Source organism: Centrocercus urophasianus, unplaced genomic scaffold, assembly GCF_019232065.1.
Source record: "Centrocercus urophasianus isolate 14NV4802_14NV808 unplaced genomic scaffold, USGS_Curo_1.0 seq_18, whole genome shotgun sequence".
Taxonomy (NCBI): domain Eukaryota; kingdom Metazoa; phylum Chordata; class Aves; order Galliformes; family Phasianidae; genus Centrocercus; species Centrocercus urophasianus.
This window is the reverse complement of record NW_024884733.1, coordinates 3,777,931-3,802,333: the sequence shown is the minus strand read 5'-3', so window position 1 is coordinate 3,802,333 and position 24,403 is coordinate 3,777,931.

Genomic DNA, 24,403 nt, shown 5'->3' with positions numbered 1-24,403 from the left:
ACCCACCCACGCGGGCGGGGCTCTGCTGGAGCCGCGTCAGGCCCTTCCCTCAGACCTTCCCCGAGGCGGGGAATGCGGGTGACGGGCACCCAGTGCGTGGCCTCGACGGTGAGCTTCCTCCGGACGCTGTCCTGCTTTCCAACGGAATGTATATAAAGCTCTAACTCTCGAATGCTTTACGGCTGTGGCGAGTTACCCGGCATGCTCTGCGGAATATGGTAATGAAGGTGTCCCCGCCCCTTCTGCTAAGAGCGACTATTTACGGAGCGGTTAGAAGGGTGCTTCGCGTTAGAATGGGGCCCCGGGCAGCCTGAGCTGGGGGGTGGGGGTGGGGGGGGGAAGAGGGAAGAGGGAAGGAATATGAATGGGTCGGTGCTGCTGGAAGCTCACCCCCAGCTTGCAGCAGCGCGTGGAAGCTCCCGGATGGGTAACTGGCTAACAGAGCTCGTTGCTAATTAGGGAGGGTGCGTACTTTCTTCCCCTGTCACACAGAATCAGGCTGCTTGTGGGGCAGCCTGTGGGCATTACTTGGATCTGGAGCCAACCGTGCCCCGAACAGCTATGTATTTAGGAGTTAGATACCTGATGAGATGCTTTGAGGCACCGCACAAGGGGATACCACTGCACTCAGCTTGTTCTTCCAGCATCCTCCTCCCAGCTGCACTCAGTGCATGTGTCCCACTGGGCTCAGCAGGGCCGTGATTTTTTGGAGCTGTTATTTATTAGATGAAGTGCTGGGTGATGACCTTGTCTCTGTTCCTTCAGCTCCCGGTGCCACCCGCCATGCAGCTGGTTGTCTGGGGTCACTTACTGATCTGCTGTATGAAGCAAGCTTTCATTGCTTGCTCGAGTGTCCCTAGGACATGAATATTAACAAAGCTCAGGTATCCCGTGGTGCTGGCTGTCACTGTGGGCCACCGAGGGCTCGTTTGGAGCTGCTTTGCTCTGCAGGGAACTCTGTGATGGAGCTGTAATCAAGTGTTTGTGACCTCTGCTCCAAAGCACCGTTCAGGACTTTGGAGCATGGGGATGTTTGTGATGCTGCTGGTTGATCAGGTGATACACGTTGTTTATGGAAAAGCACCTTGGAAATCATGGAATATTCCAATTTGGAAGGGACTCACAAGGATCACAGAGTCCAATTTTGGCTCTCCTGGAGCCTGGGCTGGGAGCAGCAGTGTGGGGACAGGCACAACACACCAGCTGTAGCAGTGCCTCTTGTACCCGTGATGCTGAGGGACCTATGCTGTTCTTGGAGATCCTAAATACTGAATACATCATCCCGAGGCTGTGAATTACTGTTGGAGAGCTGAAAAAAGCAAAACAAAAAAGAAGTTAGAAGCTTCTGACAGCATAGGGTAAAAGCATCACCTTTCTTGATGTGTCTGTCATGAGCAGAGATCGTATCTGGTGGTGAGATGAAGAGAAGTTGTGTGCTGGCTGGTGTTAATTACAAAGAGAAAAACACATGAAAATCAAGTGAAACTGAATCCCACTGCATCTGCTATTCCCAGAGTGGAAGGCCTCAGTGCATCTCATTAGTTTAAAACCCCTGATGGTGAGAGCTCGGCTTCCAACAGGAGATTGATGTGACATTGAGACCAGGGAGAGGATTAGCTGCCCGCCTGTGAACTTGTCCAAAGGAGTTTAACATGTAAATGTTCCGGCAACGTGGCTCCCAGTGAGAAGGCATGCCCGTTAATTAAGGCCCCTGGGATTGCATGGTTGCAATGAGGGAGGGATGAGCTCTGTGCATGCAGAAAGGCCTGCTGCTATTTGCTCTGTGGTAGAGCCCTTCCAACTGAGAGCTTTGCATGGGTGGGTGAGCTCTGCTGGTCACTGGGATGATCTGCTGTAGGGCAAGGTGAGCACTGTGGGTGCTGGGTTGGGACTGCACCTAACAGTCATGCAAGAGAGATTGGGATCCTCCTCCATCCTTAGCATCATGTCTCTACTTCTTACTTCCCTGCCCTCAAGCCCTGCTTAAAACAAACAGACCTTCAGGTATGTCGTGGGAGGAGAGGCTCCAAGAGGAAAGCTTGCATCCTGCTGCGGTGCCTTGCAGCTTCCTCATGAGGATGAACCAGATTAGGATGCAGCAGTCTGGAAAAGACGGAGTGGTGAGAGACCTACACAGTTCTAAGCAGTGCTGAGGAGGTGATTAGGAAGCAATGGTTTGTTGTTTCCTGCAGTGCAAGGAGCTGGGGCTGCCTGCTGAAAACTTCAGTCTCCATGCGGGTTTGGAGCAATGTGGGTTTGAACTGAACTGCATCACAGAGCTGTGTGTGTTTGGGAGAAGTAACTCAGCTGTTGCAACTAGGATGTCCTAGGATGTGAGGAGACCAGAAATATAATGAGCCTTTAAAAGGGAATTTGATTATGTCGTGGCAGGTAACTCTTGTCAGGGGACCTGAACGCAGCCCCAAGAGGTGGGTGACCCAATGCTCCGCAGGAAGACCCTCTTTTTGGGAGGCTGTGATCCAAACAGCTCTTTCAGCTCAAGCTGAAGAAGTGTTCCTTGGTGCAGACGCTTATGTTTCTTCTTGTACCCACGCCTGCCTTGCAGAAGTTGCAGCTGCGTGTGGGTTGCTTGGTGACAGTTCTTCTGGGCAGGGCAGGGAATTAAACAGTAAGTAGGATTAATAAAAACGTATCAAAATATGTAAACATATGCATCAAGTCTCTTTGAAAATGAAGGAGCAGTTAATAAGTATTTGCAATCAACGTTCCTACGTGGAAGCCTTCTCTGAAAGCAGCTCTGAGACTGCTCAAACAACCCATCTCTTTCCATCATTTTAACAGCCTGTTTTCTCGAGGCAGATGAAATGATTTGCCTGAAGAGCTGTCTCCCCTCCTCCCCACCTATGACAGGCTGTATCAGACAGGTGTCTGTCTCCTGGCTGTGTCCTGAGATGGCTCCTGGGAATGGTGGTACCTGGAATCATAGTTACAGCATTGTTTGAATTGGAAGTGACCATTAATAGCCATCTGGTCCCACTCCTTGCACTTAACAGGGAAACTCAGCTCCATCAGAGCTCAGAGCCCATCCACCCTGACCTTGATGTCTGTAGGGATGGGGCACTACCGTGTCTCTGTTCCAGTGCCTCACCATCCTGAGTTCCTGCTCTGGGCAGCTGTGGGTCACAGTGAGTAGCCAGATCATGCCTTCTATTTATTTCCATGGAAACTGCAGTAGATAAGAAGAGCACAACAACATGTAGTGGGATATTGGTGGAATGTTTCAACCTCTACTGCTGTTGCACTATGATCTGCCTCTGACATCGTGAGCTGGCAAAATAAAATAGAAGGCATCACTTTTGGAGCAGCCATCGTACAAGCTTGTTCTTCTCTGGGTTGTGGGTCCTGAAGCACTGCATCCAGGACAGGTGGGCACCATCTAGATATGGTAAGGTAGGATGGCAGGTGATGAGCAAAATGTTCTATTTCTGGGGCTTACACCTCCATAATTCCTGCAGGGATTTCAGTGCTCAGGTGATGTTGCTACTTTGTCTTTCCCCAAGGCTACAGGAGCTGGGAACCACACAGCTTATAGTGCTTCCCTGGTCCCTGCAGTTGTTCCCTGCCCCTCTCTTTGAGTGTGTGTTTGAGTTCAGCTTTGTGGGATAACGGATGGGACTGTCAGGCCTGTTGTCCCAACAACCCAAGAAGATAAATTGTCCAATGTGTGCAGCAACCTTTGCCGGTCCCTCACCCCAGAAGGAAGCAGCCCCATGACAGATGGGCTGACGAGCAGCACTGACACAACTGGGGCAGTGTGGATGTCAGAGGGTGAGAACCACATCTCTCTTCTTTCCACTTGGCACCCCAGCGCCTCTGGGCCAGGCAGCTGTTGCTTATCACTGCCTCCCTTGGTTATTGATGGAAGCTGGCAGCATGAGAGCCCTGTCTATGAGAAAGACACTAGTCATGGTCCCAACATTGCACTGCAGAGCTGCCATCTGTCCTCTGAATGCTGGTAATGGATCTGAGCGCATCAGTGCTAACTTTCTGGCTAGACTTGACTCTGCTCCTCTATCTTGTTTTCCAGAAGGGAAGATCCTAGACTGGATCCTGGGCTGTCCCTTCATCTTCTGTTCTGCTGAGGAGCAAGTAATGCTGGGATGGATGGTTTTAAGTTTTGGCACATGCTGCCCAGGAAGGTGGAGGGGTCATCATTCCTGGAGGTGTTGAAGAACCATGGAGTGGAGATGTGGTCAGTGTTGGAGATGGGCTGGGGTTGGGCTTGGTGATCTGAGAGGTCTTTTCCAATAGTCCAGTGATTCTAAGATGCCTCACCTAGAGCAGTTTGGAGAGACTGTGCAAATAACAGCACAACTTTCTCCTTTTGTCAATATGTGAGGAAAGTTTGGCAAGGCCACAGCAAGGTGAATCTTGTGAGCATCCTAGAGCTGTGAGCTATGAGCCAGCCTTACTATGAAAGTCCATTAGCCACGAGCAAAACTGCTCCTGGGCTCAGCATTCAGCACCTGTTATGGGCTGAATTAGTCCTTAATTTCTATCTCTGACAGTTAAAATGACTCAGACATTTCTTCCCAAGACTGGGTATTGCTTCTGACTGCATCCCTTGCAGCCATGGCTCTACTGACAATTAAATTGTTCTCAGAAACCTGGTGACCATCGTGTCTGCAGGTCAAGGTAGGCTGCTGCTCTCACATGAGCCTTGCTATGTGGCCAGAAGAGGAGCTCTGCTGTAGAAAGCAAAAGATGAGACGCATTTGAGGACTCAATGGCTGCAGGTTTAACAAGATCAATACCACCTCTGCAAAAGATTACATGGTATACTAGGCAGCAAATAGACCACTTCTGCTGGATTTGGAAGCCATTTATAGAGTCTATTAGGGATGGTAAGGTAGAAGGGACGTATCTGGAGTAAATTGCACAGATGCAGTAACTCACTCTCATGTTAAGGGTTTTGCAGTCTATTAAATAATGGAACTAAAGGCAAAATAAATGAGATTTCTTTTTCTGTAAGAAGCTTTACCACCAGCAGCAATGATAGGGCCAGGCTGTTGCACTATTCTGGCTCCCACTGCTCACATTAGGAGGACTAAACCTAACGCAAATTTGGTGCTTTGGCACTGGCTGAAGACTGAAGCTTCACCCTCACAGAAAGAATTGTAGCATCACAGAATGGCTGCCTTGGAAGGGACCTCAAAGACCATCCAGCTCCAATTCCCTGCTCCAGGCTGGTTACGAACCACTTATTCAGGCACCAGATCAGGCTGCCCATGCATGCTACATGGCCAGCGCTCATGTTTGCCCACGGTGAGCAGGCAGGAGCTGAGAACTGCTTTTGAGAGCAGGCTCTCTGAGCTCAGGCTGCTCCATTGGGCTCGTTTGAGCTGCCCTTGTGCCTTTATCACCTCCTGCGGTGTGCCCTCTGAATAATTAGCTCTAATAATGCATGAGCAATGGCCTGCCTGGTCACCATGCCCGCATGGCAGGGTGCTCTGCTTCTGTCATTCCTCCCATTCTCTGTCCAGTCTTATTTGAAATATCCTGCAGGATGAATTATGATGCTCTGAGAGAATCTGCAAAATAGGATCACAGGCCAATTGAATCCATCTGCAAAGTATAGGAGCACAATATATCACCCTACAGATGGATTTTATATATATATATATATATATATATATACATTTATATTTTTTTTTCCCACTCCCTTCTTTATTTTAAGGGGTTCTTGAACCTAGAAAGAACAGCAGACACAAGCTGCATGATGTAATGAACTGAGTGCTGCCTGCAGGTGAGCTGTGCAGGAGGGATGGTAATGCTGAGATGTCTGTAGGGAGGCAATGGGCAGCAACGGGTTAGGGAAGCAAGGCAGGGCTTCACACCTTGGCACTGCCCAGCCTGCTCCCTCCTGCAGCAGAATGGTGCTGTGTGAGTCTCTGGGAGGATGTCACAGGGCACAGCATTCGTGTGCTGAGAGAGACAGGAGCTGGCAATGTTTACCAGCAGCGGCAGGCTTTAGGGACAGACTTCTTTGCACTCCAGGTGGATGGAGGTTGGCCTCGTGCTGCTTCCCAAACCTCCCTTGTCCTCGGGCTGGGATGCTCCAGTCATTACCCAAGGGGGAAGGGAAATGAGTTAAACCCATCTTCAGACACGTTTGTATTGATTCTGTCACTTTCTTGCTGCTTGCTGACAGGTGATGGATGGCTCATAATGCGACTGGCACAGTACATTACGTTTCCCATCCAGGGACTCCTAAATCATTTCAAATTTTCAAATTCCCTAATCAATATTTTATCAGTAGCAGAAGAAAGCGGAACGGGCCCATTTCTCAAGAGGGAGGGGAGTGAGCGTGTGTGTATGCGTGCCTGCACATGGATGTGAGTTTGTGTATTTGTAATAGCAACTAAAGCATCGCTAGCATAGTGATTACAGTACCTGCAGCTGTAAAAATAAATGCAGAAGTAGGGCTGGGAGTGGTGTTTACATTCTGGTGACTACAGGATGAAACAAATTAAGGACTCGAGCGCTTGGTATTAATGTATGGGGCTATGGCCTTCTTCCTCTTGGCCTGTGCTCTACCCTTTTCTCTCTGTTGTTATATGAAGAGGGCAGCTGCTCTCACCTGTCTATTTGCTGGAGCTGGAGATAGATTTTGGGTTGTGCTGCCCAAGGTGCTCCCTTCCCCAGAGGCACCATGCGCTATGGGATGCAGACCTTGAGTCCTTGCTCAGCCATTACAGTGCTGCATGTAGGAATAACCCATTTCTTGTTCTGAACCACAGAATCACGGGGTTGGAAGGGACCTCTGGAGATCTCCCAGTCCAATCCTGCTGCTAAAGCAGGTCCCTACAGTAGGTCACATAGGAAAGCGCCCAGTTGGGGCTTGAATGTCACCAGAGAAGAAGACTCCATCACCTTTCTGGGCAACCTGTTCCACTGCTGTCCCATCTCACAGTAAAGAAGTCTGAGGACTGGGCCTCATCAGCAGGAATCCTATGAAATGGATCCCATCAGTGAGCAGGGAGGATGCTCTGGACCAGCAACAGCCAACAGAACCCCTCAGTGTTCATCCTCCAGAAGTCAGTGCTGCTCCTGTCTCTTTCAACCCTACAAGTGGTAAAACCCCATTTTTTCATACCTACAGAAAAAAAAAAACACCTAGTTGAATTAGGGACAGATGGCTTTGCTGTGCCAGTGGGTGGTCCTGCAGCTATTTGGGGTTGGATGCAAAAGGGCTGGGGGGGCTCTGCTGGGAGTACTGGGGTCAGCTCATGAGGGAATGGGATCATAGAATCATTGGAGTTGGAAGAGACCTTAAAGGCCATCTTGAGTTCTCCTGCTGTGTCCGGGACTAAGCTAGATGCTGATAAGCAAAGAGCTGTTTTTCCCTACCATTCACTTCTACTAAGCCAGAAATAGCCTGCCCGAGTTAGCTCGCATAGCAGCATTTCTCATTCAAAAGTTAATAAGCTTTGAAATTGGATTTTAATCAAGTAATCTTTGATCCTAGGCACTAGAGCTCCATTAGGAGGGTCCAGTAAACCAAGTTTCATCTCTCTCTCTCATGTTGTTTCTTTATTTTTTTTTTTCCTCAGTCTTGCAGAGATGTTTTAGCATTTGAAGAGCTGCGTGTTGTAGGATTTCTGTTGTCCCTGCTCTTATGATCTCATCCCATCCCGTAGATGAATGGAAAAACTGATCTGACTAACGTCTTCTTTCCCAAGGTTTGAAGCCTGTAAGTACTTTTTAACAGCTTCTTTTGGGAAAAGTGCCAGAGCTCTTGGAATCCAGCTCTTTGCTAGAAATCAGTGAGGGGGGGACAAGGGGCAGAAGATGTGTTGTGGCTCTCAACGCATTATTTGCCTCATAGAAAGAGTACAATGAATTCTGTGTCCAATTGCAGAGCAGCTGGGGTTGGCGGGAGCTCATCTTTTCTGACCTTCCTGCTCACAGTTGGGTCAGATGGAGCTGGCTGCCTGGGACCACAAAAGCATTGGGTTGTCTTCAGGGAGAGAGACTTTGAGTACCTCCAAGGATGGGTGCTGCTCTGGCATCAAGTGTTCAAGGAGTTCTTACATATTTAAACAAAATTTCTTGTGTTCAATTTGGACTTCTGAGATAGGTCTGTCTCCCTTGTCTTTGCTCCCTCTTCCCTGTGCATGCAGTTGCGCTTGCCCACATTCAGGGCTTTCTCTTCATGAGATTCCCATCTGCCCATCTCTCCAGCCTGCTGAGGTCCCTGCAAAGGGCAGCACAACCATCTGCTCTGCTGGCCGTTCCTCCCCACCTTGTGTCTTCTGCGAACTTACAGACAGTATGCTGTGTCTGGTCATCTGAGTCACTGGTGAAGTTCATTAAGGGACCTTTCCTATCCTTTTCACGAATTTTGGCAGGCAGCAAAGGAAGTTATAGCTGGACTTTGGGGTTATGTAGTTGCACTACCACTCAAGGGATGGATTTGGTTCAGACCTCTCCAAGTTGTTATTCAGAAGCCTCATAAATCTGCACAAGGACTCCTGTCTTGGTTTACCCTCTGAAGACTTTTCTCTTGATCAGATGGAGTGGAGCTTGGTTTTATTTTTCAAAGCTATATTTAGATTCTGGTGCACAGGCACCCATTTCCTGCCGAAATACTAACTTAGTGAGCTCTCCAAGGACCAAACACAGTTCCTTCCTGGGCTCAAGTAATGATCAAATCAGACGGGGGAGGTTTCTTTCAGTAGCAGAATAACCACGCAGAGCCCCTGCACAGCTTTCCTGTAGTAGTCTTGTTATCCCACGAGTCGTCATTTGCTCAGGGTCAGGGCTCTAATGAGCATCTCAGCCCAGAGCCTGCTGGGAGAGGCTGTAAAGGATCTGCGGTGGGCTTGCCAGAGGTGGTTTGGGTAGGATGGCATGTTGGCAGGCCAGGTGTGCTTTCTGTGAGCCGTGCACTCTGCTTTCCCTACTTCTGTTGGCTGTCACTGAGGACATTGCACTTGCATCGCCTTGGGCTGTGAACACCTGACTACACACTTATCTCCTTTCCTCTGGGGAAGAAGTATGTTTGCCTTTCCGTACACTTTACAACCCCAAATACCTGCATCTGGTATAAAACTACCCTGATGGCCAGCTTTTGCCATTTCTAGTACTGCTCAGGACTGCTGAGCCCTGTGCTGGTACTTGCTGGGAACATGAGCTGTCACATGCTGGCTCTATGGGACCATGCAGTCTGTGCCAGGCTGACAGCACCTTGAAGGAAAGCTGGTCTGCTGCACAAGACTGGCCCTGCAGAGAGCAGGGTGCTTAGGGTGAGCCAGCACCACCTGCAAGGGATGCTTCCAGCCAGCCAGTCACATGAGAAATTAAAACTGACATTAATCTAGTGGATGCCAGGCCAACACAGTTGGCAGAGCTGATCATACCATGTTTTGGAAAGGGACATCAGTCCTTTCTTGTGTTAACAGAGCAAGCAATCTCTCTCTCATGGCATTTAGTGATCAAATATTTTGCAAAGCTATTTGGAGAGGTTACCCATTCCCATAACTGAGCAGCAAGAAATGTAGTGTGGCTAAACAGCATTGTCCAGCTTAACTCCTCTTCCAGGCTGTGTGCAAGGTGTGAATGAGCTGTCAGCAGCTTGCTGGGTGCTAAGGCTAGACTCTGCTGTGGAGGGTGAGAATTTGGTTTTAGTCTTTCCAGGGCTTCCCATTATGTTTTAAGGTCTGGTTACTGCCAGGGCTGTGTGTCTCTCAGCGTGTCCGTCTCTCTTGACCCCACCAGTGGCGGTGAAACATGGAGCCAAGTTTCCAACACCTCTTCTGGAAACCATCCCATGCTGTGACAATTTTCTGTTTGGATGAGAAGCAGACATAGCATGAAATAACTAGGAGCATTTGCCATGGAGAAACTCTTCCCATTCCATCCCTATATCCTCTTCTCCAACTGCTTAGCATCTTTCATAGGATCACAGAATCACTGAGGTTGGAAAGGCCACTAAGATCCCCAAGTCCAACCTAACAACCATGCTCACGTCCCTCAGTGCCACATCTCCACAGTTCTGTAACACCTCCAGGGACGGTGATCCCACCACCTCCTTGGGCAGCTCATTCCCTGGAGATGCCCTCACTGGATATGCTTGCATGAAAGACACGCTGGCTGTGAGAGAGACTGAAGCTGGGGCATGAGGCATGAGTTCAGGATAGAGCAGATTCAGCTTTGAGTCCCTGCTATGCTAGATTCAGGGAAAACAGCTTTTTCTCCTCACTCACAGGCTGGGGAACCTCTGATCTGTGCAGTCGTTCCCCAAGCTCACAAAACTTCACAAATATATCTTCCTGAGAAAGGTTGCTGGTGTTGAAATAGCATTTTAACTGTCTTTTTCATGGTTGTGCTGTATTGTGACAGGTTTGGAAATGATTATGGGGACTGGTAGGAGGATGCTATAGAAATGCTATATACCGTGATTGTGCGGGCCTAGGCAGGGGGAGGAGGAAGGATGGAAAGCTGTTGTAAAACCATTGCTCCAAGGGGAGAAGAGAGTGTTTGCCTGGAGCTGTTCCCAAGGGCTGATGCCCAATGCACAGGCATCTATCAGTCTGTCTTCTGGTGCGGCCAGTGATGGACCACTTGGCAGATCTGACTGTACCTGGAAGAGCAGACTGAGGGCCTGCTGGGGACAGGCATTGTCCTTTCCTTATTCCCTATGACTCTTTTTAATGAGGGTAGAATTTGTTCTCTATATACAAGGACCATACCCTGGGCCTACTCGTGTTGGGGTGGCAGTCCCGCTTGGACTTGCATACTGCTCAGGAGTGCTGCTGGGGGAGCTGTAAAGTTTACCTGTCTGTCTTCTCCCTGTACCAGCAGTTACATCAACAAGCCAGCCTGCAGCAAGGGATGCAAATGGCTTCACCTGGAGGTAACTGTTCCCAGGTGATGATCCCCAAGGACTGCTTTGCAGAGCCCTGCCAGAGCTGCAGGCAGACACGGGCTTGCTTGGATTTCAGCGCTGAGCTGGTCGGTGCCAAAGCCCATTTGCATCACTGTGAAAAATGGTAAAATTATCGTTAGGTGTTCACTAAAATACTCTAAATTTTGCAGAACATGAGGCATGAGTCAGGCATTGAGACCTGCATCCTGAGGAGGAACAGAGTGCGAAGAGGCGGCAGGAGTGCTTATGAAATATTTTGTTTCACTGGCAAGAGGACAAGAAATAATTGGGCCCTAAATCAAGGAAATGGGAGAAAAGGAACAGCAAATCAAGGGAAATGGTGGAAAATTAGGTCTTAGAGTAGAGAAATGTGTACACATGATCACCTGGTAGTTCTGGCAAAGATATATGCCTATAAATCTCCTTTTTTAACCTTTTCTCTGCTGCTTCAAGGGGATTAGCATCAGATGTGCTCATCCTGTCCATCTTTTCTAGATGTGACTGGCAGTGCACCCCAAGGGCTGTGGGCAGCCTGGGGAGCAGGAACCCCATTGCATAGACCCTCCCTGGATGTGCAGAGGGATACTCATAGAATTGAGTAGAAAGGGACTCTTAAAGGCCATCTGGTCCCACTGCCTGCACTGAGCAGGGGCACCCACAGCTCCATCAGTGCTCAGAGCCCATCCAGCCTGACCTTGGCTGTCTGCAGGGATGGGGCACCACCACCTCTCTGGGCAGCCTGTGCCACACTGCCCTTCTTGTTAGACAGCTTCTTCCTTCTATCCAGTCTAAATCTCCTTCCTTTAGTTTGAACCCATTTCCCCTTGTCTTATCACAACAGGCCCTGCTAAACTGTCTGTCTCCTTTCTAATAGCAAGTCTGTGCCATCTCAACCCTGGAGACCCAGGGCAATCCAGGATGCCCAGCAAGCTGCTCCAGCCCCGAGGCTCTCATCCTGCATTTAAACAACCCCCTGACTCCCCTCACTCCCCTTCAAGTCCCTGGCTTATTTTTCTTATAGAAAGAATGAAATATAAAAATAAAGCTTTGTGTTTGCTTTTCCAAGCCCTCCCTCCCACTGCACGGTGTGCATTAGCTCCCCGAATGCTCGAGTCAGACGTGGCCTCTGGTTAAAAACAGCAACCACCCTCGTGCCTCGCCTGTTTCCCAGGAGCTGGCAGCCAGACAATAACACTGATGGGATCGTCTTCATCAGAACATGTCAGCCCCTCTGTGAAATTTAAGTAACTTCAACTGGGAGGCAGAAAATGATTAAAAAAAAAAAAAAAAAAAAAGTGCTAGGGAGAAGAAGCAGGGAGATCAGAGGAGAGCTGCTGCAGGAGCCGCCCGTGCTGGGACAGTGGGTGCGGGCAGGTAGGAGCTGCTGCTCCTGGATCAGAGGTGATACAAGTTGTGCTGCTGATTTGTTTTGTGGTTTTTGTTTTGCTGGAAGAGCCGACCCTGTCTTTCTGAACCGTTCGGATATCTGGAGGTAAAAGTGCTCTGTAGAGTGAGGTATTAAATTATTCTGCTGAAAACAAAAGTCTTGGCTGAGCATTGCTCTGAAGTCACTGGCTTTGGCTACGTGACTGCGTGTGGCTGAAGAATTCTCTTAGGCAGATGGAAGTGTTGTCTCTTTCCATGATATTGAAGCACTATGGGAGTTTCCAGAGGTGCCTAATGCAGTCTGATCCAGGAAAGCCTTCTTCCTGGTGTTGTCTGGCTGTGGGTCTGTCCTGGTGGGATGCTGTGTCTGTGCGGTGTGAAGGGCACAGATAGAGAAGAGGGGTGGGCTGGGGTGGTGTTCCATGGCCCCAGGGTGTGTAATACCATCACAGATCCCTTTCTGTGGTCTGTACATTAGACTTGTACAGTTACCATAGCTCCAAAGATTGTGGTGGAGCTGAAATGGGTGCCAGCAGCAGACGAGGGGATGGGCAGCTGTCTGAGCCCATTAAACAGAAGATCAGGGTTGAGACAGTGCTGAGTGGTTGCCATCTCCTGCTGACGAAGCCCAGGAGATGTCAGGCAGAGCTTGTCATCTTCTGCTTTTCTGTTTCTGTAAACCTGGAAGGTGCTGGAAGATGCTGCAGTAGAGAGGATGAGCAGGCACGACGGTTGCTTTTTCTGCACGCTCTCACGTCGTTTCAGTCACTGCTTGTTTGCTTGCCGTTGTTGTGGCTGTGTTTTTTTTTCCTTCCCCTGACTTCATTTCTAACATAAAAAGTTATTTAGCCTGAAAGTGCGCGGGAGCTCATTGTGCAGGGAGCTGCAGCACAAAGGGTTCCAGAAGCAATCATGTTTCCTCTCACCAGCACAAGCCATGCGACCAGATGATTCAGAAGCACAACATCTGCAAGTCTTGAAAGGAGTTCTGCTCCATTTGACTGAGAGCAAGGAGAAGGAGGAGGGAGAAGGGGGACGGAGAAGCTCTTTTGGTGCCTGGTATTGGGGATGCGGCTAATTGCTGCGTCACCACTGCATCCCACTTATGCCATGCCCAGGGGTGCCTGAGTTTGTCGTGGGTGCAGGGGTGAGCAACCCATGACCGTTCGTTCGTTCCCTTTGGCCTTGGGAACCCAAGCACGTCCAAGCCCACAGGCCAACCTCCCTTGGGATGCTTTGGGTTTGCATGCACATTTCCTTGCTCCTTGGGTGCTGTTGGAATGGAGCACTGCACCAAGTGGGAGAAGAGGAGGAGGCGTTTGAGAAAATGGCAGGGACAAACAGCTTTAAAAAAAGGCCTATTTTCGGAGCGCCGTTTCTCATAACCTTTATCGTCTCCGCTTTGCTTGCCTTCACAGCCTCCTGCTTTGATTTCCCGTTCACAGTTGTTATTCTGGCAGCCCCTGGAAGAAAGGAGGGTGTGAGGGTTAAAGAACAGCTGTGGGAACGTAATTAATGCTTTGCAACTGTTCTGAAGGCCTTTAGCACCTTGCCGTGACCCAGCCGGTAACATCTGTGCGTTGGCAGCAGCCAAGCCGTAAAATTTCCCCCCTCCAAGTCCCACACAAAGCAACTGTCATCTGCCTGAGGCACGCAATCAGGGCACAAACTTAACAAATCTGTAGAAAGGCTGCAGTGCAGATGGCAGCTTGTTGGGTGCTGGGGTTGGTCAGAGGCTCCCAGCTGCTGGTCCATGTACGTGTCCAATGCGGGAGGTGGAAGAGACCCTCTCTTGCAGGGATCTGATGGTTGAGATGGGATGTATCCAAATCTGAGAGTGGCACCAGCCCCTTAGCTCACTCAAGTTGGATGGCTCTGGGCTGAAAGCAGTGCCCACAATGTCCGGAGCTGTTGGGATGACTTCAGCACAGCTGTCCCCAATTCCACAGGCTGCTCAGAGCGTCCCTGTTTGAGGACGTGTTTCATCAAGGTCTGTCTTTTGCAGTGCTTTTCCCATTTTATGGCTAAAGGGCACCTTCAGGGCCTGCCACCCTCATTTTTATGTAAGCTGTAATTCAGAGTAAAGGAGGCACGAAAGTGCCTCCAATTCTCAGGAGCTCCAGCTAGAGTTTTCTTTCAGTCCCAGAACGCGAGGCACAGCTGGCGCTGCCTTGGTGACCAAAGAGAAGATGAACGAAAACACTTCCTGTTTTTTAAAGATTGGCTTTTTCTTCTGCCCTATCTCCATTTCCCCCCCCTGTTTCTCCAAAGCCAGCCCCCTGAGCTCCCAGCCTTCAAAGCCCATCATGCACAGCTGGAGGGGAGTGAGCCTGCCAAGGGCAAGCATTCGTCCTTTGCTCTTTTTGGTTTTCTGAGAGGCCTGTGACTGTGCTGAATGCCAAGCAGCCCTGACCTTCACCCAACTGGGGCTCCCAGCTGCTACGGCGTTCTGCAGCATCCCTGCCTGATAGGAATTCAGCCTGGTGCTTCCCACCTGCAAGTTTTATCTGACAAATGGGTCTCATTTCTGATTCTAGTCTCCTTTTGATGGACCAGACCGTCTGCTACCTGGGAGAGGTTCATAGATCTGAAAGGCCGGAAGGAAGCATTACATTTCTTCTCCTTTGCCTCCTATTAAGAGTGTGCCAGAGACGCTAATCCCACATTTGAATTTCAGCCAGGTAGCTGGAAGGGATGGCTCAGCAACCTGCTCTGATGGACTACCCAGTGCTGCTTCTCTTCACGTCTTCCCGTGTTTCTCTTGCCTTTGGGCAGGAGGGAGGGGTCATTGATGAGAAGAGCTTCCTCTAAAGCAATCTCTTTCTTCACAAGTCAGATGAGGATGTTTTTCTGCATTTCTGATGAAATTTCTTCCCTTCAGAAGAAAATGTGGTTGGTTTTGCAATTGGCTCCCTCCCGGTAATGAAAGCGGTGGGGCAACAGGGGGGTGGCAGGAGGGGAATTAGGGCTCACACTCTGACGGCAGTACATGATAACATCTCAGGCACCTTTACTCGTGCAGCTTAAGCCACGTAAGTGGGTAAGACATGATGTCCCCATAGGCCAGCTGTGCCTTGCAAGCTGTATGGCCTCTCAGCATCTTGGACACCTCTGCAATGCACCCCTGCTACTGCACTGCTACACCACTCTCCTCTGAAGAGGGATATGGATTACTGACCTGCTGAGATGCAGCTCGGCTGCGCCTACATTCCTCATCCTGAATTATTTTTTCTTTGGTTGACATTTGCAAGTAGGTGTCTTTTTTTTCCTTCTTTTTTATTCCTGGTAGTCGTGTCTTAGAGTCCTAATTCCTGAGCAGCACCTCTTGCTGGTGCATCCTGAGCAACTGTTTGTTGCAAACAGTTTATTTCAGGGGACAAGAGGCAGGAACAGGACGTGACTATGGTTCGGGGGTTGAAATACAAACTTCTTTTTTCTCATGTTCAGTGCAGTTTCAGGCATGCCCAAGTCCTGCTGGATGGAAAACAGTCGTCAGGTCGGTGGAGGCTGCATGGCAGTGAGAAGCAGAGTCTAACCATAGAAGGAAGGCTGAGTTGGCTCTGAAGGTTGGAGAAAAGGGGTTGCCGGCGAGAACAGGGCGGCGGATAGATAAGTTACACAAAGCAGATTGCCATGGCTTCTTTTCTTGCTCTTAGCCCCCTCAACTCCAACACAGTGATTTTTAGGAGAAAATGAGTGCCAAGACTATATAGGGAACAGCCACCAACTCCCAAGTGTTCTGTGAGGCAACTGCTCTTTTCTCCTGGGGCCATTCTGTGCACACAGCACATGTCCTGGGCAAATTCCTGTGCACTCATTTGATGATGGAGGCCTTCAAATCTCAATGCTTGAAGGAGACACTGTTTCACATCCCCACCACAATTTCTTCTCGTATGGAAAAACCCCCACGTTCGCAGGCAGCTCTCCTGAAGCAAGGCAGCGTTACATCCCTCCTATTAGCAGCGCTTCCAGAGGCTCTGCAGCTCCTGCTGACGTGAGCAGAGCTGCTCAGCAAACAAGATGTAAGAGGTCTCCAAAGAGCACAGCCCTCTGTTTGCTTTTTGCTAATCGGGTGCTGTAGTGCCAGGCCTGGGGAAACAAATCAGTGAGGGCCCATCTGCTGAGTGCTGGATGGGGTTGCGTGCATGCTGGTTGGCATGGCAGAGAACGTGGAGATGTGGCACTGAGAGAAATGGTTCATGGGCATGGTGGGAATGGTTTGGTAGTTGGACTTGGAGATCTCAGTGGTCTTTTCCAGTGTTAATGATTCTGTGATTCTACGTTGATGCTGGAGAAAGGAGGTGCCACCTGGCTGTGTTCGGGCTGTCACCTGGAAGTCAGACGTGTGTGTGTTACCTGCAGGTGGGAGGAGGGAGAGCCAGGGTTATGGGATAATATGGTACAGAGCAGTCAAGTAATTTAATTCTTAAATCTCGTCTCCCTCAGGCTAATCTCCTCTGAGCCTCTCTTTGCTCAGGTCAACTGCTTTTAATTAGCAAGCTTCATTGATCGGGGTGGGAGCGGGAGCTGCTGTCCAGATCTTTTTAACCTGGAATCTTTTCTTCCTTGCAGGAGGGATGGTGCTACTCGCAGAGGGACCCGCAGGGACATCGTGGGATTACTGGTAGGAGGATGGCGTGGGGCTGCCACAGCACATCTCCTCTGGCACTGCCTGGGCAGGGAACCCTGCAGTCCAGCACAACCCAGCTCCCACCACCACATCAGCCTCTTGCAGTAGCTCACTCTGAGCTGTCGCTAATGAGGATGGTGCTCATCATGTGATCGCGCCTTTGGGCAAGGGCGGTGGTGCTGCTAATTGGCTTCTCTGGCTGCAGTTTCCTTAGGAAACAAGGTTAAAGCAACTCAGCTCAAAAATGGACCTCCCGGAGGAAGGCACTTCAATATTTCTTCCCCTGTAAATGGAAACAGCTCTATGCCTGACGCCAGCTCCTTTCTATCACCAGGTGGAACCAAAGGATGTAGGTGCAACTCTGCTATGTTCTCTCTTGGTGTGTTGGTCCTGTGGCCCAGCCCTGGATCAACACATTTTCTATCTAATGTATTTGACCATCAGAGCTATGAAAATTCTGAAATGAAGTTCTCCCAAATAAATCAAATAGAAAGGAAGTGGCTTTGTATCAAACCACTGAATTAATATAATTATCGTATCGATTAAATCATCAAACAAACCTGCAGCTCCTCTATCAGATTCACTGTGCCTGGTTCACGCTCTCTGAAGCACAGACCACTATGCCAACCATTCCCTTTGCATTCCAGGCAGAGAGCTGCTCCTCACTGGGGCTGCAGTGATCTCTGGCCACATCTCGCACACAGAGCAGGCCTCCACTGCCCATTACAGCTGTCAGCCGAAATTATATGTATTTGGGGAAGAGGTGATCTCTCACATACCCACTCCGATGTGAGTCACTGATCCTGAGCTGGCATTACACAGCTTGATGCGTTCCAAATTACAGAAGGAAAGTGCTGTCGAGTCATGGCCCGTTGGGGCTGAATGTGGCACGGGGGCACGTGCACCTCTCCTGCAGGCAAAGGGCTGCGTGGAGATGGGGAGGGGCGAGAAGTGATGGCCTCAAGTTGTGCCAGGGGAGGCTCAGGCTGAGTATTAGGAAACATTTGTTCTCCAAAAGAGTGGCAATGCAGTGGCACAAGCTGCCCAGGGAAGTAGTGGGGTGACTGTCCCTGGAGGTACTGAGGAACGATGGAGATGTGGCACTGAGGAATGTGAGCATGGTAGGGATGGGTTGGAGTTGGACTCGGTGATCTGAGAGGTCTTCTCCAACCTTAACGATTCTATGATTCTATGATCTCTCACCCAAAGGACTCTCCTTGAACATTCACCCCCTCTGCTCTTGTGCCTGCTCCTGCTCTCACTGCTCTGCAGCTTTGGGGTAAGGGAGTATTTTCCACCTAAAAAATGCAGCTGTAAGATGTGGTCTTGACTTTAAAGCAGGGTCGGAGTCAGGCAGGCAGCCAGCCAAGAGCTGGGCGTGATTATTCAGAGGATTATGATCAGTGAGTCTACATCCATTGACCTGCAGGACTCAGCTTGAAAACATTAAGAACTTGTCACAATTTGGTGCTAAAATTGCCTTTGAACCCCCAACAAGTTTTCTCCTCCATAGGCAGCTACAAGAGGCAGTCGCTGTCTCTGCAAGCAGTGGCTTAACTTGGTTTTAAGTTCTGAAGCAATGCTGGAGGAATGAAGCCAATGGCTGGGGCAGTGGGAATGTCCCCGTTTTGGGCTCAGCAAACCCCAGCATGGCTCACAGGTCCCGCAGCCACATCCCTGCTGGCTCAGAGCTGATAAGCGACGCAATTTCAGCCTCATTCCAGCTGACAACAAGCAAAGACTGACTCATCCCCAGCAGTGTTATTTCAGTGTGAGTTTAGCCTCCAATTGTGCCGTAAAAAGAAGAAAAAGCACGACTGCTTTGCAGAAACAGCCCTCATTGTTCCTTTAGTTTGGGGCTGCTCTCTGCTGCTCGTATGCTAATGGCAAGCTTCTTGCACAGCTCAGTGGGGGAGAAGCAGCAAACAAGAGGCATGATCCAGGTCTGGCTTTCTGCTGTGCTCAAACTTTTCCATGGTTCCTGCTCTTTCAGGAAGCAGTCTGCAGGTGAGGCGTGAAATGCTTCCACTGAGCAAATTGAAAGAGACTGTCTCGGCAGGAGAGGGATTTGAATAACCTTGTGCTGTATAAGTTTTGGGGGGAGGCTCTCACCCTTCCTTGCATGCAGATTTCCCAAGGGTGGTGCTTTTCGTCCTGCATGTGATTTGTTTTGGTGTGTCTGCGCCACTGTGTGTGGCTGGAGATGGAAAGCTGGAACAGAGCTGTTCTGAGCATGCAGGTAAGAGGTTGCATGGCCAGATTCACCTCGACATGATGGTAAACAGCTCTCAGAGGCTAGCATCCTGTTTCCCTGCACTGTGCCCAAGTGAAGAAGCTGATGGCCTTCCTGGTGGAGGCAGTGTTTTGGCTGCAGCCCCAGTTTCAGAAGTTGAGCAGCTGAAGTTACCCCCATGCATTTCTCCAGGCGTCTCCTGGAGAGACATTCTGGCGACCTGCTGGTTTCAAACCCCAGGCTGTGCTGGTGGGACCTTCCAGAGCATCCATAGCCTGCATTGGGTTAAACCACCCTAGATCTGTACCAGCCAAGTTCCAGGTTGCACAGAGAGCTGGAGGTGCCCCAGGCCACAGGTGGGCCCTGGGCAGCCTGAGCTGGTTGGCAGCCAGCCCATGGCAGGGGAACTGGGGGGGGCTTTGGGGTCCTTTCCAGCCCAACCATGCTGTGATTCTATGATTCTGTGAAGGCAGTGCGTGAAGGCTCTGAGCACTGGGCTGCAAGCAGGATGGTGCCTAGGATTTCACACCTCGACGAATTTCTGCACATTCAAATATGGCATCTCGGCACTCTGCTCCCCTGCTCATCTGTATTCTCCCCCCAAAGGCAGATGCTCCAGCCCGGCATTGGCATTCAGTGCTGGTGCCGGCACCTCTCACCAGATCAGAACTGGGATCGATTCCCCCTGCTGTCGGCCGTTTGCGCTCTGCCATCCACCCAACGCCCACAGCAAAAACTCTGCCTCTGCTCTGCAGCTTCTCCCCGCACCCTTCCCTTCCCAGCATCCCCCCGAGCTGCTCCGCTGCCCGGCCAGGGTTCAGCCCTTTGTCCTGCGGACTGCGCTGAGGCTTGGCTGCTCCTTTTTGCAGAATGAGCCTCTGCTTAGGTCAGCTGTAATTTAATCAAGCGGTACAAAGGATTTAGTGCACCTTGCTGATGGAAATTGCCTTGGGCTGGACAAAAGAAATATGCATGCCTTTCCCTTCGCTTCCTCCTGCAGCAGCTCAGGCTGTGGTTGGTGTTTTCCTTCCCCTCCCCGCTCCCTGACACGTAACTCAGAGGCAGTTCACATCTCGCTATCTGCCTCAAAGTCTTACGAGGCTTCTTCCCTCACAATGACGAATTCAGCGAATAAAGCCCACAACCATGATTTCCCTCAGGGTCCCTTGTAATAATAATTTCTGTAAATAAAGGCTGGAATCAGGATCTCTGTTGTAATAGGATTTTGTTTGTGTAAGGGCTGGAGCTGCAGCCCCCTGGCACTGCCCTGTAATAGGATTTGGGGCGCCGTGGCAGTGCTGGGGGGGCAGAGGGGTAGGAGGTGGATGTGGGGACGTGCTAGGACATTTGGGACGCCCTGAGCACAGGGCTGAGAGAGCAATTTGGCAGCTTCCTGAATGAAGGGTGTGAGAAAGCTGTGCGGTTTATTTACGGCTGCTTGGGTGAGAAGAGGGTGAAGGAGGCAGGTGTGATAGCATGCTTGTGGGGCTGCTACATGGTTTTCTCACCTGTTCTAGCGGCGTGAAGCACATGGGTGTGGGGGTAGCACATGTATGTTCACACCACTGTCCCTCTAGGAGGTCTTCCTTTGCCAAGCTGTGGGTGTTGGTGGGCACTTGTTTTCATCTGGAGGGTGGGAATGATGGGGTCTCTGTTTTGCATGGTATCCACAGCTTGCTGGATGGAGGTGGTGTGTTTTGAACACACACCCATCAGTCACATCGTTAAATGAAGGCTTTCAATCTCTTGTTTCTGAATGGGGAAAGAGGTGGGGAATGGGAATGATGGAGATGAAGGGAGATCGAATGGGGAACGCTAGATGGAGGAATGGGATGGGGAATGGAGGGGCAGGGGTAAAATTAAGGCCTTTGACACAGTCCCCCATAACATCCTTCTCTCCAAATGGGAAAGATATGGATTTGATGGGTGGACTGTTCTATGGAAGAGAAACTGGCTATGAGACCATATCTGGGGAGAGGTGGTCAATGGCTCAATGTTCAGATGGAGATTGGTGATGAGCAGTGTCCCTTGGGAGTCAGTGCCAGGACTGGTGGGTGCTCTTTAACATCTTCATCAGTAACACTGACAGTGGGATTGAGAGCACCCACAGCAAGTTTGCTGATGACACCAAGCTGCGGGGTGCAGTTGACACATGAGAGGGGCCGGATGCCATCCAGAGGGACCTTGACAGGCTGAGCAGTGGGCACAGGTGAACCTCATGAGGTTCAATAAATCCAAGCACAAGGTCTTGCACCTGGGTTGTGGCAGCCCCCATTATCAGTACAAGCTGGGGGATGTAAGGATGGAGCACAGCTGTGATGAAAGGGACTTGGAGGTACTGGTGGATGGCAGCTGCACATGAGGCAACAGAGTGCCTTCACAGCTAAGAAAGCCAACCAAATACCAGGTTGTATTCACAGCAGCGTGGCCAGCAGGGTGAGGTAGGTGATCCTGCTCCTCTGCTCTGCACTGGTGAGACCTCACCTGGAACACTGCATCCAGATGTAGAGTCCTCAGTATAGGAGAGACAGGACCTGTTGGAGTGCATACAGAGGAGCGCCAGAGAAATGATACAGCAGTGAGAAGCTTGTCCCCAAGCACCAGTGGTGGCAAAGGGCTGGTGTGGAGCTGGGTGCAGGCAGCAGCCAGCTCTGCTGCTCTCAGAAACAAACCAGCTGCCAAAACTGCTTGTCACCGTTGCTGTGTGAGAGGCATGCTGGCACTCACGTACCTCAGTAGCATCGTGGGGAAGGCTCAAAGTTAGCTCTGACAAAGCCCGCACACCGTTCACAGCGTAATTAGCACCACTAGTCTAGCTAATTGCTGAGTTTTTCTCCCTCTTCTCTCTCTCCCCCTCCTTTTCTCCAGCATGAAATTTCTCCAGTTATCTTGGTTTATCATCATGGTAGACAGCATGCTAAGCCTGGATGCTCCTTCAGAGAGCTGGTGTCAGGAATAATTACTGCCATAGTAAGCTGATCAGCCCTTCATTATTAGCTGCTGTTGTTGTTACCCGACATTGATTAGTAATTTGTAGCTGCCAGTGCTTTCCTCTGCCCTCAGAGCTGCTGTGTTCGCTGGTTCTGCGCGCTGCGCTGCCAAGGACAAGTGAGCATCTCTCCCGGTGCCCCCTTCCCCTCCCTTCTACATTGCTGTATGCACCAGTCCTCACAGTAAGAGCAGCGCCAGCCCCATCCCAGAGCTGACCCAGGGTCCCAAAGGGCAGCAGTGATGGAGTGAAGAAGCTGTGATGGGACAACATGTGATTTTGGATGGAGAGCCTCACAGTGCTGCCCTGCAAGCCCCACAGTACCCAGCACTGCTGAATAGAGGTGTCAGCAGGGAGGCTGCCATAAATATTAACTGCTGGCTCCAGAGCCCCCAAAGGTTTTGGCAGGTGGCTGTTCACGTGCACTGCTGTCTGGGCTATGAGAGGTGGGTGTGGGGAGAAACACAGCACGGGGCCTGCCCTATGGTTAGATGCTCTGGGTTGCATTATTATGACCAGTTAGCAACTGTTTTAAGTTGCATTAAGAGAATGCTGGGAAGGGGGGAGGGCACCTCCCAGGATGGCTGGGGGCCCTTGATGTGCACAGCCTCCTGTTTGGTGCTGCTTGCCCTGCAGCCAGGTCTGTCTCATGTGTTTTGGCTGCTCCGAGCTCTGCGAGCCGCCTGCCACTGCTTGTTTGCCTCATCCATGAACCAGCTGTGCCCAGCAGAGCAGGGTCAGGAGCAGAAGAAAGTGCTGTAGGTGGGGGGTGGGTTGGGTATGTGATGTTGGGGGGGCAAATGTCCCGTTGTCTGCATCCTGACCATGTCTATCGTGCCATTCATTGAATAAGGTCTATTCCCCAGTGCGGTTCTAAGAAACGCGCACATCTCATGTACAAGCAGGTGATGAGCTCCGAGGGGCCTGTGAGGTGGTGTGGGGGCTGAGCATCCTCCCCTCTGTCTCCAACCATCCCCCATCCCTGCTCCATGGGGACGCTGGCATGCAGCTGCAATCGGGGAAGAGGCACAAAGCCATGCCAGCCTATGTAAACGTCTGTCTGACACAGCGGGTATAAATCAGGCAATGGCAGCCAGAGATACACCCTGTGGAGCCCTTCTCTGCCCAGCGTCCCCACCATACTAAGGGGTGGCAGGGGGCAAAGCTTGATGTCACTTCTTGGCGCTCCGAGAGGACGTGATTCAAAGACGCGGTGACCTCTCCTGGCACGCTGAGCTCCACCAAGACCTCCGGCCTCGCGTCTGCAGCAAATCGAATGATGTGTGGTGGAGAGCAGGGCTGGGGCTTAGACATCCATCACGGTGGGCCAACCACAAAGAGAGGCAGCAGAAGCCATCTGGAGGCTTCCAAGGCGCCGGGAGCTCCGTCCTGGGGTGTCTCGTCCATTAGCAAGCACTAACCGCGGCTCCGTGCGCAAGCACACTAATGGCTGCCTGGTCTGGACCAGCACTAATTAAGACCAAATAGCGGTTTATTTTTAAAACCCTCATTTGAATGTGGCTTTTTTTTTCTTCTTCTTCTTTTCCCCCCCCAGTTTCTTACCTTCCTTCTGGAATTCACCAGTGTAAAAAAATGCGATGTGATGGTGGGACACCCAGTGAGACTTTTCTTCTGATCAACACACAGAGAATTTTATCATCTTTTCTTCTTCTCCCCAGACAGCTCAAGCTCCAAAGTAGCTCAGGTAGAAAACTGCAAATGACAGAAATTAATCTTTGCTGACAAAAGCTTCCCTACAAACACCGGTCAGGATGTGAGGATGTGCCTGAAGTTGCAGAGCCTGTGTGAGCTCTGCAATTGAAAGGGTGTGGGGTGCACCAGGACGTGCTCCCACCACCTACAGCTGGATGGCCACAGGCAGTGTGCTTGCTCACCATGGGGCAAAGTTAACTGTGAATGTTCAGGTGGCAAGAGATGCTGCTTCCAGCCTACATGTATGGGGCCCCAGCCACTGTCATTGCTTTCAGGCTCTGCTGCACCACAGATGGCAACGTATCATAGAATCATTGAGGTTGGAAAAGGCATTTAAGATCACCATGTCCAACTCCAACCCACCCCCAGCACTGACCGTGTTGCTCAGTGCCACATCTCCATGGTTCTTGAGCACCTCCAGGAATGGTGACTGCACTACATCCCTGGGCAGCCTGTGCCACTGCATTACTGCTCTTTCAGAGAAGAAATGTTTTCTAATATGCAACCTGCAGAAGCAGCCAGGAGCTGGGGCTCTTTGGAGTGGAGTCAGGAGGCCTGGCT